The 24,757-nt window shown below is 38.0% G+C and overlaps 1 pseudogene; it reads left to right on the top strand.

Annotated features, from left to right (window-relative positions):
• Positions 1 to 1,250: 1,250 nt before the first annotated feature.
• On the top strand, positions 1,251 to 3,812 carry LOC111582382 (tripartite motif-containing protein 16-like; annotated as a pseudogene).
• The last annotated feature ends 20,945 nt before the right edge of the window (positions 3,813 to 24,757 follow it).

Below are 24,757 nucleotides of genomic sequence, written 5' to 3'. Positions count from 1 at the left end.
CCCCTGGAGGGACGCAGAGGCATGATGGGGGGCTGCCAGCTACTGGGAGGAAACTAATTAGCTCAACTATTTTTCTTAACGTCGGCCTGTTTTTCGCAGCACACAACAATATTCAAACCACGCTGGCCGTTTCTCAGTACCAAGTACATGAGTCCTGACTTGTGTCTGTATTTGCACGCGGAAGTACGGACTCCTGAGAACACGGGAACACATTGTTAATGTGCAGTTGGAACACCATCGTACTTGATGATGTCACCACCTCAGCTCATCTACTCTGATTACTTTTACCAGGCGTGTCCACATACGGCCAACACAGGCCAGAATGTTTGTAGAAAGAGTTTATTAAATGTGATCATTTTCAGAATGTACTTTTTTGAACTAAAACAAATTATTTCTAGGTTATTATGCTCTGATTTTACTGGTCCGGTCCACTTGAGATCAAATCGGGCTGAATGTGGCCCCCAGTTTTTTGTCCACAAAAGGGGAGTCTAACAGAAAATGTTTGAGAATCACTGCTGTAATCAGTCATAAAATATGGAGAAAAGTCCATGTTTTACAATAACTTTTATTCTATTTTATGTTCTATTTCTTTGTTGTTGTTGTTGTATTTTCTAATTTAATTAAATTTAATTGCATTAAATTTTATTTAGTTTGATTAATTTTATTTTAGTTTGATCTATATTATTTTTTAATCTTATTTTTTTTTATCTTTATCTATTTTTTAATTAGATTTTCTTTATTCTAAAAGTGAAAAAAACAGGATTTACTCTAACTTTCATTTCATTTTATGTTCTGTTATTTTATTGTTTTATTAGATTTTAATTTAACTTCATTTACTTTTGCTTGATTTAATTTATTTTGTTTGGCCTGTAGTATTTTTTTAATTTGATTTGAATTTACTTTATCTACTTTTTTAATTTGATTTTTTATTCTAAAGATGAAAAAATACAGACTTTACTGTAACCTTTATTCCATTTTATGTTCTATGTTATTTTATTTATTTTTGTTATTTTTTTGTTTTGATTTTGTTTGTTTTTCTAGGTTTCTTCCTGGAATGAAGGTCAGCCTGATAACCCTCCTCCTCTTCCTGCTCTACAAACACAGCAGCTCCACTCTGTCCACACATTTCCTGGTTCCTCCCCTTCAGATCTGCACTCTGCAGACGGCTGGAAGAAGCTGACAGGAACAGGAACACATGATTTGTAGATCAGAGCTCAGACTAGTTTCATGTTTGAGGAAGTGAAACTTAAATAGTCGGTGTGACCGAGAGGAGAAATGGCACAGCAAAGAAAGCAGCCGGATTCAGAGAAACTCTCTTGTTCCATCTGTCTGGATCTCCTGAAGGATCCGGTCTCTACTTCCTGTGGACACGACTACTGCATGGACTGTATTAAAACCCACTGGGATGGAGAGGATGGGAAGAGAATCTACAGCTGCCCTCAGTGCAGGAAGACTTTCACACCAAGACCTGTCCTGGAGAAACACGTGCTGTTAGCAGATTTAGTGGAGGAGCTGAAGAAGACCAGACTCCAAGCTGCTGCTGCTGAAGATGATGATGATCTCTGCTATGCTGGACCTGGAGATGTGTCCTGTGATTCCTGCACTGGGAGGAAACTGAAAGCCTTCAAGTCCTGTTTATTCTGTCTGGTCTCTTTCTGTGAGCAGCACCTCCAGCCTCACTATCAATCTCCTGCTTTTAAGAAACACCAGCTGGTGGAACCCTCCAAGAACCTCCAGGAGAACATCTGCTCTCGTCATGATGAGGTGATGAAAATTTTCTGTCTCACTGATCAGCAGTTGATCTGTTCTCTGTGTTCCTTGGATGAACATAAAGGCCATGAAAGCGTCTCAGCAGCAGCAGAAAGGAAGAAGAAGCAGAAGGAGCTGGAGGTGAGTCGACTGAACGTCCAGCAGAGAATCCAGGACAGACAGAAAGACGTGAAGATGCTTCAACAGGAGCTGGAGGACATCAGTCTGTGCTGATAGAACAGTGGAGGACAATGAGAAGATGTTCAGCGAGATGATCCAACTCATCCATAACAGACAGCGAGATGTGGAGCAGCAGATCAGATCCCAGCAGAAGACTGAAGAGAGTCGAGTCAAAGAGCTTCAGGAGAAGCTGGAGCAGGAGATCAGGGATCTGAAGAGGAAAGATGCTGAGATGAAGCAGCTCTCAGATACACCAGATCACAGCCAGTTCCTCCACAACTACCCCTCAGTGTCAGCACTCAGTGAGTCCAAACCCTCATCCAGCATCGACATCCGTAATCTGAGACACTTTGAGGACGTGACAGCAGCTGTGAAAGAGCTCAGAGATCATCTACAGAACATTCTGAGGGACACGTGGACAAACATCTCACTGGCAATCACTGAAGTGGATGTTCTACTGTCAGAACCACAACCAAAGACCAGAGATGGATTCTTAAAATATTCCAGAGAAATCACTCTGGATCCAACCACAGCACACAGTTTTCTGTTACTATCTGAAGGGAACAGAAAAGTAACATTTATGAAAGAAAACCAAAGTTATCCTGATCATCCAGACAGATTCACTGTTTGGTTTCAGGTCCTGAGTAAAGAGAGTCTGACTGGACGATGTTACTGGGAGGTGGAGTGGAGAGGAGGACACATTGAAGTTTCAGTCGCAAAGAAGAATATCTGCAGAAAAGGAAACTCAAAGGAATGTGGATTTGGATATAATGACAAATCTTGGGCTTTATATTGTTCCTCCAACAGTTATACATTTAGGTACAACAACATCATCACTACCGTCTCTGGTCCTCAGTCCTCCAGAATCGGAGTCTATCTGGATCACAGAGCAGGTATTCTGTCTTTCTACAGCGTCTCTAAAACCATGACTCTCCTCCACAGAGTCCAGACCACATTCACTGAACCTCTACATGCTGGAGTTGGACTTTGCCGTTTTTGTGACACTGCAGAGTTCCTTACACCCAACTAGAGTAACTCTAGTGTCTGAGGGTTGGTTCATGCTCAGCCCTGATTTAAGTTCATGATATACAGTTTACTTCTGTAGATACGGCATTAATCAGTGAGATGACAATGGAACCGATTGATTCTTCAGTGGTTGTCAGTTTTAAATCTGCTTTCAGCTTCTGAAACATGAACATCTGGCTTTTATCTGGCACCAGAATGAGAGGATTTGAACATTAGGGATGTGATGTTGATTTTGACGCTGACATGTTGCTTCAGTGTGGAAGCAGCAACATGTTGAGTCTCATTTTAAAGCATCAGGACACAATAGGTGATCTTTGATGGAGGTTTATGTTGTTCCTGACAAGTTTTCTGAGTTTCTCAGTTTTTACAGGTGGAATATTTAAACATCAACAACAAACAGAAAATGTGCATCTGTATTAGCTTGAGACACAATATCACTAAATTCACATATTATTCTTTGCATTGTATTGTAAATATTTCCCTGTTTTCTCATTTTACCTACTCAGAAACAAATTTGCAGCTTAAAAATGGCATGAAAATGTAACAGTGAATGACTTTTAATGTTCTTCTGAATCTGGTCTTTGCTGTCCTTTGATTTGAATTCATGTTTCTTTAATCTCATGTCAGTGATGCATTTATGGAACCAGTTGAAGTGATGGAAAAATCAGCTTTTTATTCAAATGTACATTTAATTTCTCTTTCACGGGGATATTTATGCAGAATTTGTTGGATTTGTATTTTGTTTGTTTTGTTATTTAATAATCTGACTTGGTGATTTTATAATTTTGTTGATGTGTTTTATTTTGTTTGTGATTCAACTTCACGTTAATCTGCAAATAAACAGCAATAAATGGTCAGGGCCTGGATTATTATTATTATTATTATTATTATTATTATTATTATTATTATTATTGTCTCAAGTGAGGTTTTTCATTCGTTTTCATGTCATTAAATAATAATAATAACAATGCATCAAACCTTTTTTGTTGTTCCCAGACTGTAATAAGAATGAAAAAACTCTCAGCACTAATTATATGAAAATTGTTTGCATTATTTTTTTCATTAATGAACAAACAAAAAAAATCATGCAGCGACATCATGTAAACAAACTGCCATTTAAATGGTTTAGTTCTAAAACTTAATTAATATTTATTTGTTGTAATTAGGAATGATTTTGGTTTTTTAAAAAAAGTGAATTAATTAAGGAAGTGAAAGTAAAAAAAATAATATAAATATCTAACTTTATACATCCTTAAGTTTGCCAGTCTGAGTTTGTTTGTTCATAAAACATCAGAATCAACATCAGTATTTCCTGATTGTGATAATCAAAAGACAGAATCTATAGTTTACCATTGATTATAATAAAAATCAGTATTTTGATATTTGTTTTAATAAGTAACAGTGGCGTTACATAAACAAACTGGTATTTAAAGAGTTAAATATGTCAGTTTGTTCTATTTTATGTTCTGCTTTATTTGATTTTTGCTGTATTTTCTAATTTAACTTAATTGCATTATATTTGATTTTGTTTTGATTTATTTTATTTTTGTTTGGTCTCTATATTTTTTTGAATTTCATTTTATTTTACTTTATCTAATTTTATAATTATTTTTATTCTAAAAGTGAAAATGTACAGGATTTACTGTAACTTTTATTCAGTTTTATGTTCTTTGTCATTTTGTTTATTTCTGCCATTTTTTAAAATTAAATTTAGTTTTGTTAGATTTTTGTTTTTGTTTTGTCAATTTTATTTTTTAGTTTCATTTTACTTTAATTTTTTATTGAATTTTTTAAAAATTCTTAAAGTTTACAAAGGCTTACTGTTAAATTACTGTATCAACTGTATTTAGATTTTCAAAAAAAATGACTTTCAGCACATCTGATATCATTTTCATACATTTTATACTCAGATAATTTAGATATTTAAACCAAGCTGCTTGTCCGACAGTAACGCATTATCACCCTCATCACATAAATAACGAAAAAGGAGGTTAATTATTTAGAAGTGCCTTCAGTTAGAGCTCCCTCTATGCGTGTACGACAACTGTACTGGAAATCTGAACCCTCCTGCAGCGATATAAATACCAAACCACAGGGACTGTAATTATCTGCAGCAAATAAAATGATACGACAACAACTCAGCGCATGTAGAAACACACAAAATGCATGTTGGGTTCACGCCTTTGTCTCTCCTCCTCGATCAGCTGTGGAGCTTTTATGCCTGGAGGCTTTAATAACAGTCCTGTCATCGCTGCCCTCCCATCCCAGCAGCTTCCATTCTTCTTCTACTGTTCCCTGAAATGCTCCTCTGCTGCCCACACTCTCTCCTCATATCACCCCACCAGCTTCCCTGTGTCCACTTTCACTCTAATCTATTTCTAACGGTCTAACATGGTCCCATTTTCTAATTTATTTGATATATTTTTAGAAAACTATGTTATTTGTTGTTTTTTTGCCTCGATATTCTTGGTTAAATGTCACTGACTGGACCTCATCTGTATATATTTAATTAATCATCATAAGCATCTGGACTTTAAAGACACATTGCCATAAACTGGACGTGGTCACTAGAAAACATACAGATTTAAATAGAGGTGAAAGCTGTTGTGCATCAGAAACTACAGTTCAATGGACAGATACAAGGACGTGTTCCATGCTGCGATGTGGCAATTTTTCTTACATTTTCTTGTGAATTTGTGACTTTTATCTGGAAGAATACCAGACTTTTTTCTACTAAACTTGTGATTGTAATCTCGGAAAAGTTCAGTTTCTTTTTTAAACCTCCAGTGGAAACAGTACATCATTACAATAATATCACTTATTCAACAAGCTCAAAGGTTATCCAGTCAGTTAAATGTAGATTACAATATTTTGGGTTTTAACCTTAATATTTTCATTAGTCAAATAATTTCATATAATAAATACTGCAGTATCATATTAGTCGGGTAAATTTGTGTCATATACAGTGATTTTCTTTTAGTAAATTTGTGACTTTAACCTTGGATTTTAAAACACGTATTTGTTTATTTTTTACCTACAATGAACTCATTTAAGTATCTCAAACATTTTCTAACATTAGACAAAACCGTTCGGTCAGGAAACTTCAGAAAAGAGTAATAACCATAATTTTTGTTATTGTTGTTATTGCTATTAATACATATAAATAAATAAAAATAAATATTTTTAAAAATATTAAATACAATAATTAGATACTTCATTATCACATTTAAATATTATTTAATAAACTATATTAAATATATTATTATTATTATTATTATTATTATTATTATTATTATTATTATTATTATTATTATTAATAATAATAATAATAATAATAATAATAATAATAATGATAATAATAATAATAAATACAAATAAATTAATAATTTTAAATATAAGTATTAAATACAATAATTAGATAATTCATTATTATAATTAAATATTAATATTTAGCTATATTAAAAAAATAATTTAAAAAATTATTTTGAATATAAGTATTAAATACAAAAATTAGATAATTCATTATTATTGTTACATCATAGTCTTACAAGTTAGTTAGATAAATGAATAGAACTGGAACCCGGTACATTTAGATAATACTATAGGGTTTTACCTTTTATATTTAAATTCTATTTATATTTAAATTTTATATAATATAGGATATTGTAGTGTCAAGATGTTTCTTTTCTCAAGTCTGGCGTTAAGATGCACATTTTATCCAATAAAATCTAAGCTGCAGAGTTTTTAGTGACTATTGATGCAAGTATTTCTCCCTGAATAGAAGTATAAACTAACGTAAACAAACAAGTCCCCCAGCAGTGTACATAAGTACAGTACTTTAAATGTATTTAGTGACTTCCCTGTAGTTGATTCAGCTCCTCTCTGCTTGTTGTCATCGCTGGGCAGCAGCAGTAATAACAGAGGAGCAGATTGTTGAGCTGCACTGTTATTATCCGACCCTGAATACTGTCAGCAGAGTGTGTGGATGCTTATAATTAACCAGAGGGGAGGGCAGCGCCATTATTTACTTTAAAAACATCTGGACGGCAGGATTCTAACACTATATATACATAAATATAAAATGCACAGAGCTAAAATTACTATGTAGATATTAACACTGGAACAAACATGAACCACAGTCTGTCACTGTTACAGATTAAACCAACTCAGAGTGTTTTCTTTCTGGCAGCGATTATCAGAGAAAATATTGAACAGAATGTGAATTACAGCGAATGATCAGCTGGTTTTCATTCACTCGCCTCATTAAGCAGCAACGGTGTCAGACTGTGAGAAACAGGAAGAAGCCTTTTCCTCTCACATGCTTCAGTTAAAACCACAACCTGACAACATGCAGCAGAGGCAGCGTTCATGAAGAGGATTCACCGTTTAAAACGACTTTTATTCCTCTAATCCAGGGGCGTCAAACTCATCTCAGTTCAGTAGGCTGCACCAGTAAAATCACAGCACAATAACCTATAAATAACTAATTTTTCCCTCTTTGTTTTAGTGCAAAAAAGTACGTTCTGAAAATATTCACATTTAATGAACGATCTTCTTACAAAACATTATGAACAACCTGAAATTTCTTAAGATAAAAATAGTACAATTTAAACAATATTATGCCTCATTTTATCATTTACACAGGACGATTTAGAGATAACATTTTATCTACAAAATGTACAAAACATTTAGTCACAGATATCTGGAACTGAATGATAGTGTTTTACTTTATCAAAACAACTTAGACATTGAGAAATTTAAAATATACGTTCATTTTCACATCTGTGTAATAATCCTGACACCTAAAACGCCAAACTAAAGTGGGAACTATTAAGGAAGAAGGTTAAGTTATCCCCTTGCCTTGTAAATTTAGAAAATTTACACATAAACGTTGTGGCTGTGCATCAACAACAGGGTTCCACCAAACCAAACTGACTGACATTACAATGCACAATGTTCAATGTCTTTAAATATTTCCACAGTAAGTATTCATTTTCACAGAACTATATTCTTCAACATTTTAAATTAAATGGGATCCCTGATTAATTGGCTCCTGAAACATGCCTCTTTTTTTTTTTTTTTTTTTTACACTTTGCAAAGTCACCCCCTGGGTTTGACTGGACCCTTGGGCGGGCCAGTTTTGGCTCACAGGCCATATGTTTGGCACCACCTCTAAACAAATTCTCATTCGTAAGATTCTGGATTTTTCACTTGTAAGATTTTCCTTTTATAAATAGAACTTATTAATATAAGCTTGCACAAGACTGCAGACGTGCTAGAAGCTAATGTGTGATTAGCATGTGGTTTAGCATTTGTAAAGGGAACTAAGGAATCTTAACTACAATACTTTTAAAAGCACTGAACAGTCAGGCTTTTCTGAGGGTGGTATGGGTGTTGGGTTGACTTGACTTCCCTCACCTGGGAGCAGGATGGTCCCATTCAGCTGTCTCAGTTTCCTGAAAGCAAGATGGGTGTCCACAGGGTGCCTGGTCCATCACTACCTCGCCTGGCTCTCTCAGGATTTCTGAGGACTTTCGTAGTTGGTGCTTGTCCAGGTATGGTCTGATCCTGCTTTCTGCAGCCGTCCCAGAGTTTTCTGTGGGGCTATCAGGGGCTGGCAAGACTTTCCTTACCTTAACCCTGAAAGGATCGGCAGATCCTGTGGTGTCCACGGGGTCTCTGAGTGACTAATCAGGGTTGGTCTTGTAGACACCAGGTGATAAATGTGTTTTCAATATGGGGTCCTGATGGAATAATGACCTATTTTTTTATACTTTTAAAATATTTTAAATTGAATTCTTAGTGTCTTTTTGTAGGTTAGCTTCTTCTTTTAGGTGAGTAGTTTGAAAAGTAAATCTAATACTTTCCTTTAAACTTATTTTTTGTTCTTTTTTGGTAAAATTAAAGCTAATACAGACATAAACCTGTGCCAGCGGTCACATTATATCTCCTAGAGATATAATGTATCGTCGCCTATGTTATGGTCACAGCCTCTGGCTGTGATCAGTGACAGTTCACTCCCTCCTCTGGTCCAGGCTTTTCCCTTCTCCTAGGTGTGTTTTGACACAGAGGCTGAGCAGCAGGTGCAGGTGATATGCAATCAGCAGAAGCAGGGTGTGGGCAGGTGTTCCTGATCATCATCTGCACTCACCTCTCCATAAAACTAGACACCACCGTTCACTTGAAGCTGGACTGTGAACCTTCACTCATTAGTACTGTGCACTATTCAGTCCTTGCCAGTTGTTTTTGACTCACAGTAATCCCATGTTTCTTTGTTTAGTACTCCTGCCTGTTGCCCTGTTCTGTCCGTTGGAGAGGATCTCACCTGTTTGGATATACTTTAAACTCCTGCAGTCCATACACCATTCAGAAATTATAGATAAACCCATCAATTTGGGCTCTCCTCCCCCTGGGATGAAAAAGCATACGGTCAAGCTTACAAATTTTATCAAATCCTCCTCTCCGTTGGCCAAAGTGGCACAAAATACCACGAGCTGGTTAAATACCAATTTGCAGATTCTAAGAGAACATTATTATTGCAACATAGTGAAAACAATCACAAACTTACCTGTACCACCATCTGGTGATGATTACTTCAGATCAACCAGGTCAGCTCTCAGATCAAAAACAACGGGTGGAGAAGGGGAAGGAAACCTGCGAGGCTGCCAAAAAAAACACTCCTGGTGCAAGCATCAGTTGAAGTGAGGACTCCCAGAAACATTAATTTGATGTCACAAGAAGAAAACTTACCTGAGGAGATCCATAGAAATGAGAACACTTCAGCCACTGACTCTCCACTCCAGACGAAACACTTACCTGTAGGAGATAAAAAGGACAACTTAAGTAAAACAAAGACAACAAAGCAATACTTACCTCTTATTCCAACATCGCTGTTGTAGGAGATGATCTGATTTCTTCTGTTTCTCCCACTGATGCTTGGAGGCTCGAGGCGGCAGCAGAGCATACACCACAAAGGGTGATAAAAACACAAGGTGGACATAAGATGATGACGATGGGTTACAACACTAATGATCATAATGATGAAAGTGAATCCCAGTCTGAGTCCCCTTTAAACACCACTCTTGTGAACCCGCCTCAGGTGCCCACTCTGCCTGCACGCCGAGAGCCTTTTAGACATCAAAATACAGACAGAAAAATCTTTAATTGGACCTTGGCGACCATAAAACCGATAATAGCACTGGGTGATTCAAACCTATCACGGATTCCGGCCTTCCAAGGCGATAGAGTCCAGGTAGAAACCAACAGAAATGGACGGTCCCTGGCGAGGTTCCATACGGTCGGCCCATAGTGAGTGACTGTGGCTCAGAGTCGTGTCGGATAGCCGAATTCATTGACCATTTCATAAACCCATTATCACAGAAACATAATAGTTACATTAAGGATACATACGACTTCATAAACAAAATAAAAACACTACAGGTTTCACACAATGCTTTTCTCTTTACAAAAAACATCAATTCACTATACACAAATATCGACACAACTCTGGGCCTCAGGGCCATCAGGGAGGCATTTGACAGGTTCCCGGATGCTGCACATCCAGATGGGGATCTGCTGGATCTGCTGGAGCTGCTGGAGCTGAGCCTCACCAGAAATGATCTCGAGTGGGATGGCAGGTGTTTCTTACAGGTTCATGGGACAGCCATGGGGAAGAAGTTTGCCCCAACATATGCCAACTTGTACATGTGCCTCTGGGAGGAAACAGCAACAAAATGTACTCACTTACCTTTAATCTACTTCTGATATCTAGACGACATATTCTTGTTACTAATAATTTTATTGTACTAGAACCCATACAATCATCGAGTGTAGTTGAACAGAAAAGTGTGCATGGCGAATCAAATCCAAAACAATCCATGAACCAATTACCACGTCTCGATTGCACTTCATTTTAGTGACCACTAGATGTCCTACTCGAGCACTGTGTGTCATTGAAGCCTCCAGTAATGAACCATGCTTTGGATGAAGTGTCGAAGCCTCGATCAGCCGCCACTACTCACAGGGAGCGGTGGTTCAGGGCATCAGGACCTTAAACGTTGCTCAGTTTTCTAGGGAGCTTAGGCTCACCCATGCAACAGTCCATACTGCACTACATATGCCCAATTCCATCTGACCTCCCATTAAAAAAATAAAAATAAAAAAATAATAATCTACTGGACTCCTTTGATCCCTCTACAGTCTCTCTGCAAGTTAATTTAAACACAAGACACTTGTGCTCAATAAGAACTTAAAACTAACAGAAAAATAAAACAATAGCAATTTGAGTGTCTGAGATATATCAGAAAATAAGACCGTCTGTCTTTTAACCAGTGAAATATACCACTTAATGCGAAAATAAGAATTGACCATCTTTTAACCAGAAAACTTTTAACGATTTAGAAAAAAACCCACTTTGTACAACATGTATAGTTCTTAAATACAAATGTATACACAAAAATAACAAAACACAAAAACAGAGGTGCAAGAATGATCTGCAAACCGTGCCGGGTCCCTCGACCGTTCGGGTTCTGCAGGCTCCCACTGATTTCCAGGTACATCGGGTTCCATCTACCTCTCCGCCTCCTGTGGACCCCGCCGAGTGCATCGCCTCCTCCGGTTCCCCGCGGTACGTCCTCATCCCGGTCGGGAAAAAGCACTTAGACCCGCAACGCAGCACCTCTAGCGGTTCCTCCACGACCAGCAGCAGCGAGAGAAGCAGGACCAGAACCCGGGACAGTCAAACACCCTGCCGACACGGTAAGCTCGTCTGAATCGTTGTTACCGGGTTTTAAGTGCAACAGGCCCCAGCCAAAGGTTCCGCCAAAAAGAAACGTTCCTAGTTCTGTCGGTTTTGCAGTCCGACGTGGACCAGGCGGCGATCAATGGTTCCGTTTCATATTGATTCCGTTTTAAAATGTTTTAGATTTTTATTATTACTTTAAGAATGCAGTTTGTACCTATGCTAATTTATATTGATTCTGTTTTAAATGTGTTTTAACTTTTTATTATTACTTTAAGATTGCAACTTGTTCCTATGCCAAGTCATATTGAATATTTTGTTTAAATACTTTTACATCTAATACGAAATTATTTTGTTAGTCCTTACTTTGGTAAAAACTTGTTCCGTCTGTCTCTCTGGCGGCCGAAGGGAATCTCTGAGAAGAGACAGCAGAGAGCCTGCGAGACGACAGCGGTCACGGTGTCGCTGCTGCGACCGGATAGATGCCCGGAGGGATGATTTATTTTATGCGGTAAATGAGTTTTTCTATGCCGGATCCGCATTTGGATCAGACTTTACAAGGTTATAATTACATTTGAGGTGTTAAATAGTTTTTTGTTGTTGAGGATTGTTTTAGGATGTTGTTTTTAGGTCAGAGTAGTTTTGTAAACAAGGTGTGACATTCAAGTGACCATGGCTGAAAATGCAAGCGGCCGGTCAAGTGAATTACAAACCTTAAACCAAGAACCTTTTGACGTGGAGGAACTTGTTGATCCTCATTTCATCACACCCAGTGATTTTCACGATTTATTAAATTATGTAGAGAGCGATGACTCACATTTTCAAAATGTACTAAATGTAAACCCTCAGTCCAGCACAACCGATGATTTTCACAATTAAATTATGTAGGGAGCGATGATTCGCATCGTCAGTTAGCCAACTGTCTAATTCAAGAGGTGGATACACGCTGGAATAGCATACTACATGCTCCAATCATAGGAGCTTTAGTAGAAATCAGAACTGTTGCAGCCCCTTGGATGAAGGTGAAACATCTTCAAGAACCTACAAGAGAAGCCCAGTTGATTTTTACTGAAGCTCCTGTGATAACCATGACCTGGATGACTGGGAATCTACACAGACGTATGCTTCAATGTGTTTATGAGCTTAGAAAACCTGTAGGAGCAGCTTTGGCAGACCTTCACACAGACAATACAATATGAAGTTATCAAAGAATGTCTAAAATTGCTGTCCCCATTTAATAGAAAAAAGATTTGCTTCTTCAGCCCCAACTGAGCAGCCGATGCAGAGAAGAGGCTCACTTCCAAATGTGCTGCTGTTACACAAACCACCACAACCACATGTCAGAACGTTCTCAACCTGTGACTCAAGGTAATGGATGCAGTCTAAACATATTAGTGTATTTATAGCACGTTTGTCTTAGGTAGCAAACTGTGGCATCGACCCAAAAAGTCACTGGACCCAACAGTGGAGGTCCAAACCTACCCGGGTGAACCAAACATTGGAAGATGGAGAACCCCTTAGACCAGTGGTTCTCAACTGGTCTGGGCCTGGGACCCACCATAAAACTGAAATGACAAGTCGTGACCCAAACAATATTTCTCCAAAAATCAACAATTTATTGATTGAGCGTTCGAAGACAAAACTTTTAAACCTGAACTCAAGTACTTCACAACAACTCAAAATCAAGCAGCAATACTAATTCAAGTACTGAGGACTTTGAAACAAGTAGAACAATAGCCTCAAGTAGTTGTCAGGATATATAAAAGTGCATTTTTTTTCTACAAAAAAAGTGCAATTCAACAAAACCAGTAGCTTCTCATAATACTGCACAAGTCTGCAACATTGCTGTTGTAGCTGGAGAAACTATGTATAGAAATATGTGCAAAAGAGTCCAAAACATGAAAACTGATGAAGTGCATTCAACAAATTATTAAAGTGAAGAAATGCTTAATGTTCTGATCAATCTCAAAATGTAAACACAATAAAACATTTTTCAAAGGGCTTAACTATATTTGAAAGCCAATATTTGGGGAAAAAAATAGTGTGCAATATTGAAAGAAAAGTGTGTTTTTAAGCACTTACAAATAAACAAAAGTCACAAGTCACAATAAAAGTAGTGCAGAACTACATGAAGTTCTAATGGCTTAGCTGAGGATGCTTTTTGGCCTTTACAAGAGTCTCAAAATCTGGCTGTATGCATGATAAAGCAACTCTGAGGTCATGCTCAATGTTCAGTTTATTTGGGTATTTTGTTTTCAGCTGAACAAGAGCTGAGAAGCCACATTCACAGAGGTATGTGGTGCTGAATGGTAGGAGGATTTTTACAGCTCGACTAGCAATGGAGGGATACTCTCTCATCACATCGTTGCACCAGAACTGGGAAAGGCTTACCTCTGTGAATTTCTTTCTGAGAGTGCGGTCACATGATAGCTCCACCAGCTGACATTCATCGCTGCTAGGCAACGTGATGCTTTCCATGTTTATTCCAAACGGGTCGCGCACCCAGTCGTCCTCGGGTTGTTTATCGGGAAAGTAGTCGCTAAACCGCTCGAAAAGTTTATTCAGATGCGTGCTTTTGGACTCCTTTGTCTTCGATGTAGGAAAATCCATATTTAATGTACTCGCTGTCGTACTTGCGTTTAGCCATGCTGCTGTTGCTATGAAAACATGCAGTTTCTTCTACAGTAATACGAGTGTCCTCACCGGTCGCTGCTGACACGACGACCCCCTGCGGGTGCGGAGGGGAACTACAATGACTCGCCACTAAATTGGATTATCTTTATTTTTCTCTCTTTTTAGAAAAAGGCTCGCGACCCACCAAAAACGGCCCCGCGACCCACTTTTGGGTCGCGACCCACCAGTTGAGAAAAACTGCCTTAGAGTATTGGAAGAGACAGAAAAACACACATTAAGTTGCAGAAATCATCACCTCTCTAACCGTAGATTCAAGCATAATTAGGGTTGTTGTCGCTTTGAGTGACATTTGGATGCCATCACTGGACAGTTCATGGTCCAGAATTCTGAGCTTTAACACCACTCTTTAGAAAACCTTTGGGTTCATCCATCTTTATATAAACAATTCATAGTGCCACATTTCATTGTGGTCTTGCAGAGCAGTATAATACAATGAAGCTCTTCATACGAGAAGAACTTACAGTGATCTTTCATTGAACATCAGTTTCAAATTCCCCCTTTAAATGGCTTTTTCTGTGGAATACCTTGTATTAAGTGAGATGAAACAATAAGTCTGCTCTACATTTTAATGTTGGCATTGTGTGGTGTTTCTCTTATTCTGTCCACTCTGTAGTTATAGTTGCACTTGGCTTTTATTTCCACTAGATGTCACCAATCACTAGTGTTTGTAATAGACAAGCTCCAATGAACGGAAAGTCTTGAATATGTGTATGCTCATTGTAGTCCGCTTCTGTAAAGGACCAACTTCACCTTGGAAGGGGCTGTACTAATTAAAGAAATTCAATTTTCTTGTGTTTCTTTGTACTTTCTGGTATTGTACACTGCAGAGGACGTGTTTGGGACTTGCTGTACTTGAGTCCTGGTTGTTCTGTTTCCATAGAAGTGTAGGACTTTATAATACAGTGAAAAATGAGCCCACAGTGAGTAAAAATGTGAGCAAGGAACACCCAGGAACTGTTTGAGGTCCAGACAGTTAATTCTGTCTGGCCAAAAACCAAAGCGAAATAAAAAACATGTACATGTTAAACTTGGCACTAAAGTTGAGTACAATTGTCAATAAAAAGCTTTTCTCTTCAAGTTAGCGTAATACAACCATCCAACAAAATGTTGAAAATTACTTTCAGTGTCATAGTCTCTTGATTTTGAGGGTATTGGGAAAATCTGGCGTATTACCCTTTACAATAAAGTGGGTGATAAGTAGATCAAATGCAAACTCGTCTACCTCCTGTGACTTGACTTTGTATGCCACGAGTGCAGACAAAAATGAGACTATACAATTTCATGGACTACCAACCAATTAGAGCAACATCATATGTAACGTAGCGCTCCAGTGCTAAAGTGGAGTCAATGGTGCTCCTTTATACAGAGACTGTACCGAAGCTAGAATGTGTCAGGGCAATTTAGAACCATTTCTGTCAGAACGAATGATACGTGAACTCTGATTTTTCTGGTTTTCAGGCTAAGTGGCAAGACAAACTTTCTAAATGTAGCTTCTGGATTAAAACAGGTCAAATCAGCAGCAGCTTTGGACTTTTGACAGCAGTTGTAGCAACCCGCAAAGATTTTTATTAAGTGTAAACATGATGATGATCACACTATGCATTTGTTCATGGACTCAGGACATGTTCATAATAGTGCCTTTTGATTGATTATATAACAGTACCTCTTGGGCATTTCTTGTTTGTTCTATTTCCTTTGAAAAGTGTTGCAACATACTAAAAGCAGCCTTCTTCAAAGTAAAGACTGACAGATCAGAAAAATCAGGCACAAGCTCAGACCACTAATTAGACTTCATTAACAACATTTAGATTGGCCATGTTTCATGTGCACATCCCTCTTTGAGTCTTTATCTGCAAGTCCTGACAGCAGAGTTTCAACCTTCACCTCAAGTTACCCCTAAAAGACTCCATCTTGTCCCAAACTGCAGAGTGATGTTTACATAAGTAATATTTCACTAAAATCAAGAGTCTTAACCTGAATCAAATGTTTTGCCCCACCAGACCTTAACCCAACCTTAGAGTCAATACTGTTGGAATTCAAAGCAACATAAGACTGCAATTTGTAGTTTTGAGGGGAAGAATCCACTCAGACATGCACTGTGTGGAATATAAAAACATACACGAGGAAAGACATTTCCAGTATAGAACAGGAAGTCAAGCACTGAACCAATTCTATGTCAACTAAAGCACTTTGTTTAGGATCAGAAAACACTTAAGTCAGTGTCTTGAAGCACTTAGTGAATCTAGTTTATGGTACACAGCTTTGTTTCCAAAGACTTTATTTGTTCCAGGATTGATGTTGGGTAAACAAATCTCAGGACTTTGGGTCATTTGAACCACTTCACATCTTCCAGACTGGAAAATACTTTACCATTAAACATATGCAGGTGGTAACCGCTTCAGTTTCCAACATAAATATTGCAATTTTCTCATTAGTGACTTTACACACATGTCTAAAACAACAAATAGAATCTTGGCCTGCAGCATCATGACTGAACTGAACTGAGTCATTGTTTTTCAGACACACCACCAACATTACTAATGATTATGAGAACACACCCCACTAGCTTTCAACAATATTTTATTAGTTCAGTTCCATGAGGCAGGCTTGTGACAGGTTTCCATTTCTTGAGTTATTGTATCGACTGCTGCTTCATCCACAATAAAGCAAAGTTTTCAGATGAAGTGTTTGTGAATAATGTAGAATAGAGTGAGAGAATTCAGTTATTCGTCTTTCATTTGCACCATTCCAAGAAGTTCCAAGTCCATCCTAGAAACTTCTATAGTCAAGTGAGCAACTCAGTTTCACAGAATATTAAAAGTAACACATTAAGACCAAATACAATGACAGAGGCAACCAAAAATGCTTAGTTCCAGTGCTGTACACTGCAGCAGGTCTGCCTAGATGGTAACCATTAACCTCAGCAAGCTAAGTGTTGTGACTTAATGCTACCAACATAACCTGCTGTCATCTACATTATTTTTAACATAAGATACCCTTTGTTTACATGTTTTTGATTTCCACAAAGTAGACTGTTTACAAAAAAAAAAAAAAGCTCTAAATTCACCACATACAGCTATACATTTCCTCAAGCACCTTTTGAAACTGGAGCTACAAGGTACCCGTGGGGCAAAAACAGTTAAAGCATGGTCTCCTTTTGTTTTAAGTCGAGGTACTGGGATTTTCAACACAGATTTATCCTCTGATCCGAGGTGTGGAATAAAGGGTTAAATGATCTGAAACGTGGAGTGGAGCCGGACCATGTAGAGATTTAACAGAGAACCACTGAATCGAGTGTTTTGAATCAACCGTTTGCAGGTAATCAGTGCATTGACCTGGATAGAGGGAGAGCATCAGCCCCAGGCTCTGAAGGACTGAATACATGAGGGACACAACCAGGGACAGGTCAAGCTGGATAGTTCTCACACAAACACACCAAAAAGATCAAGAGATTTGACTCAGCTTCACAGTATATTCCCATTTCCTTATAAAATAACAACTAATTGCATTGAAACTGCTAACTCAAGGCGGTTTAAGGGTGGAAACCATAATGATCCTCCCTATGAGATACCACTAGTAGCTGCATCACATCACAGCTAACGAAAGGAATAAGACTGACAGGTAGAGAGCGGGAAGAGGGTTCTAGGGGGGGTTCTTTTTACAGGAATTGGTTTTTGAAGATTGGATGAATCTTGTGCCAAGAGATATGGACATATCTGTGCACCAACTACTGGGAGAACAAAGTCTAAACCATGGTTTATCCCCACCTTTAGCCAATCACATTTCAATATTTGAATTGTATGTTTGTGTTCTGCAACCAACCACATTTCACCACACTATAAAACGTTGTGTTCATATCAGATTATTCTTTTCTGGGAGTCTGTTCCAAACAGAAAAGGTCCATGTACAAGATTCTTTGGAGTCACTGATATTAGAAAATAAACAGCTTAATTTGAGAAGTAGTTTGTTTTCCATGTCAAAAAACTAACATGCTCAACATGCATCATTTGGTCCAGTGGTGACTTCTGTAACTGAGGTAGCAGAGCATGAAGATGTGGAGAAGCTAATCTGTGTTTTAGGAAGCATTGGTTTGATCCTAGTAAATTTTTTTTGTGGGGAGTAAAGTTGAACTGCAGTCTTAATGTGCTTATTGGAGTTGAGGGCTTGATTTGAAACAAGAAGTTTGTTTCAGTGCTTTGTTGGATGTTAGAGCTCAGCTAAGAACCCAAATGTAGAAATGAAGACCAGGTTGAGTTTACTAGAGGCACCATTAATACAATGCAGAGTCTGAGGTGTTCAGGCTACAACAGGAGCATGTTGGCAGCTTTAGCAGTATTTGATTGTTGCAAGATCAAGCAAAAGATGTGTTTTTTACAGAAAAAGGCTGGCAGTGAGGAAACCCAGCCAGAGTTCCAGGGTGGCAGGAGGTAAAACAAACAGTATTGCATCAGTTTTTACAAGAATGTGGCTCAAACTAGACCCCTTGTATCACAGCATCTACAATCTATAGGATTGATAGGAAACAGGTGATGTGACCTCTTGCACAGCTGGATGCACTTCTGCAATTAACAACTCCACTCAGAGACCAGGCACAAAGAGAGAGAGTTAAGGGGAGAGAGGCTAGCAGTGAAGCAGAGTTTGAGTTTTACCTAGTAGGAAATTTGAAGCCATCTAGTTCTTAATAACAGAAGTACAGAATTGCAGAGAATATCATTGTCTTTGGTTAAGTTTGGTTTATTACTACAGATTTATTTAGAAAACACCCATGTCCTCTTTTTTTTCTGGTTGTTTTCTGTCTTTCCTTTCCATGTTTCCCTCCTCTTTTGATTAGTTTCACCTTTGTCTCCAATCCCACCTGAGTCTCGTCTCCCTAATCAATTTCTTTGTTATAAATCATCCTGAGTTTTCACCTGTCCTCTGCTAGTTCATGCTGTTTTCTTACCTCATGTTCACCAGCCTGATTCTCCTTGTGTTTCTTTTCTGCTTCTAATTTGTACATTTTGGGGTTTTTGCATCCTTTTTATAGAATACTTACAATGAACTCATATATTAATCATTGATGTAAATGGCACCACTTGCACATTTAAATCAGTCACTTCCCCAAACAAAATGCAGAAGAAATCAGTTATGCCTATAAATGTGTGTTGACTCAGCAGAGATAAAATTAGATGGGTGAAGAAAAAAGGTGATGTACAGAAAATACACTTTTAAAAATGGCACAGAATTCCTGGGGGGCCTTACTGTAGTATAACCCTTTAGAGTTTTCAAATGTCACCCACTGCCTGAATTTAGTGTTTTACTTGAGGCATTTATACCATAAACTGATGCAAAATGACATTTCTGTACAAAAATTCAACAGAATACAGGAAAAGAAGTGTTTGGTGCTTAAAAGTTCCTTTAAGTGGGACTCCGGACCTCTCAACTAATGTGTTTCCCTAATTGTTCAATGAAATAGACACATTTAAACTCATCATATGTTCTGTGGTACTCTGTGGCCACATGTTGCCATCTTGTTTACAGACGATTTTGGTGAAATTAAGGGTTTTTTTCACCTTATTAGCATCCAAATGGTGTGTTTTTCATATGCTAGAATACATATCATGAGCAAAATAAGCAGTAAATACCATGGATAAGCATTTCCACCTTGAAACTGCAGCGTCTTAAAAACAAAGATTCAGACTTTTGTGGTTTTATACATTAAAAATCTACACAATCAGTCCTGTCAGCACACCAAGTCTGGATCGTATGTGTGGCAGAACTGCTCTAATATTACAACTTTTCACTGTGTAACCCAGAATTCTTGAAGATGTTGTAGACTTAAATCTGAAGCTGTTTTAAGGCAAGAAGGGATTATTTTCAACAACAAAAAAATTTAAATGTGTAGGTTTTAGGGATTACATCTGTGGCTGCAGAGGGACTTTAACTAATCATCCAATGAGAACAAAAATCAACTACAGGCATATGAAATGCATCCAAACATTTCAAAAGGCAGTGATTGTGAAATATTAATGCAAGGGAGGGCTGGCAGTTCAAGTCTTTATTTCAGCTCTTTAGATTTTCTCTCCTTTGGAACAAATGTGGTGTGAGGACGTGCAGTCTGTCACATGAAAAACAGGAACACGTTTTCTATTGTAATATATTTTGTCACTGTTTTGACGTAAAGTGTCACTTCTCCAAGGAAATGATGTAACATTCTTCTTCAGCAAAAACAGTGAAGTGACCAAATAAAGGCTCTGTTGGTGATTAGCATTTCTTCAGAGAATGGTTTTACAGTTTACCCATCAAGAGCTGTTTACTGTGTGATTATCTGCCTGCCACAGCATTGTTCACTTCCCTATACTGACCTCTTGGTTTAAAACTCTAATTCCTGACACGACCACAGAGACTGTTTGGATGGTGCTAATCATTCGCCAGAATTGGGATTTTCCATGTAGTTCACATGTTAATCTACAATTAATGTGACTGAAGCTGCTTCCAGTGTGTGACTCAGAACAGTGCTGCTGTATTTGTCCATTAACTTGTGCTGGATGTGTGGGTGCAGCTCCAGCAGGAAGTGGGTCTATGCATCATGCTGCTGAAGTCATGCAGCGTCTGTGTGGTGATTATATTTTTACTTTGTACCAGGAATTCAGACTGGGCATCATCTGCAACGTCATGCTACAGGAGAGTTTTTGACTGTATTATGTGTGGATATAAATAAAAATGGATGAACCCACCATGGTGTAGGTTTCCTGAACAGCTGTATCTCAAACCAGTCTCGGAATTCTGCTTAACTTTGAGCTTTAATTCAATTTAAACAAGGCAGTCGTATAAAAATCCACCCACTTTACAATTGTCATAAATGGGGAAATCATCTATAGAGATCAAAACTGTTTTTATACCAGACTGTAAACTTTATTTCTGCTGTAAAGATGGACATTTTAACATGGAGGTCAATGGGATTGACTTGTTTTTGGAGTCTGCCTCTAGTGGCCATTTGATGAACTGCAGTTTGTGTTGTGATAAGTTTCACTAACTTAACAAATCAGCTGCCACAGATACCACAATGAACACGAGGCCTTTTAGTACTGTGGCCGAGAGGTGCAAACCAAATTTACATAATGCAAAACACTTTTACGACCTCCAAGACAAATTTACAAGTGACAAAACACTTTTACAAGTCCAAAAACACTTTTACAAATCCAAATTTAACCGGAAAGGGAATGTCCCAACTCTGGGGTTGAACCGGAAGTGACGACGAGGAGCGGCTAATGCACTCTGTCGGTCTGATCTGCGCCATTTAAACACTCTAAAGACCGACCACACGAAAAACAAACCGTATCAATCGGTTCATATGTTACCCACAAAATGGGCAAAACATCACCCGCTCGCTTGGTTCACCATCAACAACAACCAAAAGTTGCATTAGCCGCTCCTCGTTGTCACTTCCGGTTCATCCCCGGAGTTGGGACATTCCCTTTCCGGTTACATTTGGATTTGTAAAAGTGTTTTTTGATTTACAAGCGACAAAACACTTTTACAAATCCAAATGTAACCTTTGAAACAGCCATTAAAACACACATGGTCTTAGATTAACCACACACAGGGAAACTTTAAAAGCAGTCATTGTTAAACATCGATCATACTGTATATGAATGCTGGATTTGGTGAATTATCGATTGTTCAAAGAAAGACAAATCTGGTCTCTGTGGTTCTGTTAGCTGCTCAAATATCTCTGGATTGTTTCTCGAGTGAAATCTTCTCCTCATCCATCTTCATGATTCACGCTGAGGTGATTTTCACAGGCAGCAGAGAGAGGAAGGCAGGAGGGGAAAGTTTCGGTGCGATGAAGTAACACGGTGGTGAAACTCTCAGACGCAGCTCTGATCAAAGCGTGTCTTCATTCTGTCTTTACTGTAACATTCCACCAACGTCTCGACACTCCCAGACTCTGTCTCCATGTTCAGTCACTTCTCTGCAAAGTCATGCAGACTTCTGTCATCAGTGCTCAGTCACCACCTCGTCTGATAATTCAACCTTTCATACAGAGTCACCGTGAAGAACCCAGATATCAGACGATTCTGTCAAACCTTGAGTCTTAAAATTATCTCTAACATTTGAAGATTGCACCTACAGTTTCTTCACATTTTTGGTAAATATTGTGGTTCAGTTTTGAAGACTCAAAGAGCATAATAATCAGCAGGTACATGAAGCGATTTGTTTAGTGATTTATTTATTTTTTGACATGTATTTCTAGTATTTTATTCCTCTCATTCAATATTATGATTCACTGAGGATAAGCTAAATAGCATAGACTCCTGTAACAGTTTCAGTTACTGCAGAATTAATCATTTCCAAATTTAAAGCTACTTAAGGGAAAACTAGAGTCACCACTTCATGGTTGTATGCCTCCGTCAACCAATGGTTTACATCCATATATGTCCAGACTCGTAATATATGTAGTATTGATGTTCTGATAACAGGAATAAAAAAGCACATTAAATAAATGCATTTGAAATGAAAACTGAAGTTGGAGCCATCAAGTAATAAAAAAAATAAATAAATTGATATTTAAAACAATATTGTGCTAAAAATAAACAAAAACACAGTCCATTTATTGTATGATTGCATAGAACTTCTTCTGCAGTGCCCCAAAGCCTGACATTTGTAAAATAATGGAATTGATGAAAGAATATTACATTAGAATGAACTGTATAATGTGGCCTTCATGCATGTAACTATCGATATGTTGGTTTAAACATGCTAGTGTTAGCTTGTGTGAACAACCTTTCTTTGTCATACAGCTCCAACGGACATTTCAGGATGTGAACATGGGGATATTTTATTATCATAAAGTAACTGAAATTCTCAGCTTGAATTCTTTGCACAGACCTGGATTTCTGTCTTTGAGCTGCTCAGGTATGTTTGAGGTGTTTCCTCTGTTTTTTCCAAATGTTACACTGGTTACATTCTGACTTTCCGTCCTCTATAATTTGTCCCTGATAGTCAAAACAAATGGTAAATAACTCCTTATATGATCTATGAGGTGTGTTTTAGCACAAGTCTTATTTGACCTGTTGCTCTATCTGCACTTGCCATTTTAGAAAAATCATGCCAGAAACTAAGACCTGAGGAAATAATTGTGGTATTGACTTGGCAACAAAGCACCTGTTTTGGTGATATTCCTCATTTGTGGTGAAGACTTTGTTTGTTTAGAGAAATGAAAACAGAATCAAATCCCTGCATGCGTTTGCATGTTTGGCCAATTAAGCCGATCCATTACAGCTGACAGTTCTTCTAATATGAAAAAGAAACACACCTTCTATTCGTCAACACTGATCTACACAATCAGTTAGCAAATGTAGCATAATCCAACGTGGCGGCAAATGTAAACAAAGCTGTCTTATAGCACCATGTGACTACTGTACATACAGTATTCATCCGCTCTGCTCACCAACTACTTCCACTGAACCAGTTCCGATGTAACGACGAAACGCCGTACGTTAAACCGAGGACCGGCCCGTAATCAGTTCTGCTGTAACAGTAAAACAATGCAAGTCGAGGACCTCCTGTAAAGACTAATGGAGAAAAATGAATGATGAAATTAATAGTTAAAAAAAAAAAAACAGTAAGAATAATCATTGACCTGTCGCCACCAAAATTTAGTCCATTTATCTTTGAAGCAAAGTGAATATTTGTTTTAAATTCGAAAAGATGTTTCTGTGATATTCAAATGAGCAGACACATGGACAAAACATTAGCTTCAGCTGTTTGTTGGAGTAAATGCCTATTAAAGGGGAAGAACTGGATGTGAGAACATAAAGAGGTTCTGTTTCTGAGTGAAAGTCAAGAAAAACAGCCTCAGTTTACATATTAACATCACTGCATTCTAATTCTGACCATAATTCAGTCTCCTGTATTCTCGATATATGCAGATGACACACTTATACTCACATGAATGTTCATTGCAAACAATGACTGAACCAACATCACTTTTACAAGGGTACAAGCTGTAAAAACAGTGAGTTTGTTTGTGATTGTTAAAATATCTTCTGGACATATTTACCCCAAAAAAGTTGTCAGAACTCAATAAATAACTCTGCCACTGGTGCAGAGTTTAGGTGATATTCTAAGTGTGTGGTAAACCTCCACTCCAGCTCCGGGAAATCCAGTCTTACCCAATCCTCAGCTCCGGTCCTCCTGCCCATCGAGGCCCAGCCCTGCCCAGGCAGCATATATGAGCAGCAGCCTGCATGGAGCTCAGTCTGCAGGGAAACCCACTGACCACAGCTGCACAGAATCCCATTCATTTTACACAGGATTTAACCAAACTCGTAAAAAACTGCAGATCTGTTACAACAGACTGGTAAGAGTTACATTTTTTTTCAA

The sequence above is a fragment of the Amphiprion ocellaris genome, chromosome 17, assembly GCF_022539595.1.
Source record: "Amphiprion ocellaris isolate individual 3 ecotype Okinawa chromosome 17, ASM2253959v1, whole genome shotgun sequence".
NCBI classification, from domain to species: domain Eukaryota; kingdom Metazoa; phylum Chordata; class Actinopteri; family Pomacentridae; genus Amphiprion; species Amphiprion ocellaris.
This window is presented reverse-complemented; position numbering and strand designations above follow the sequence as displayed.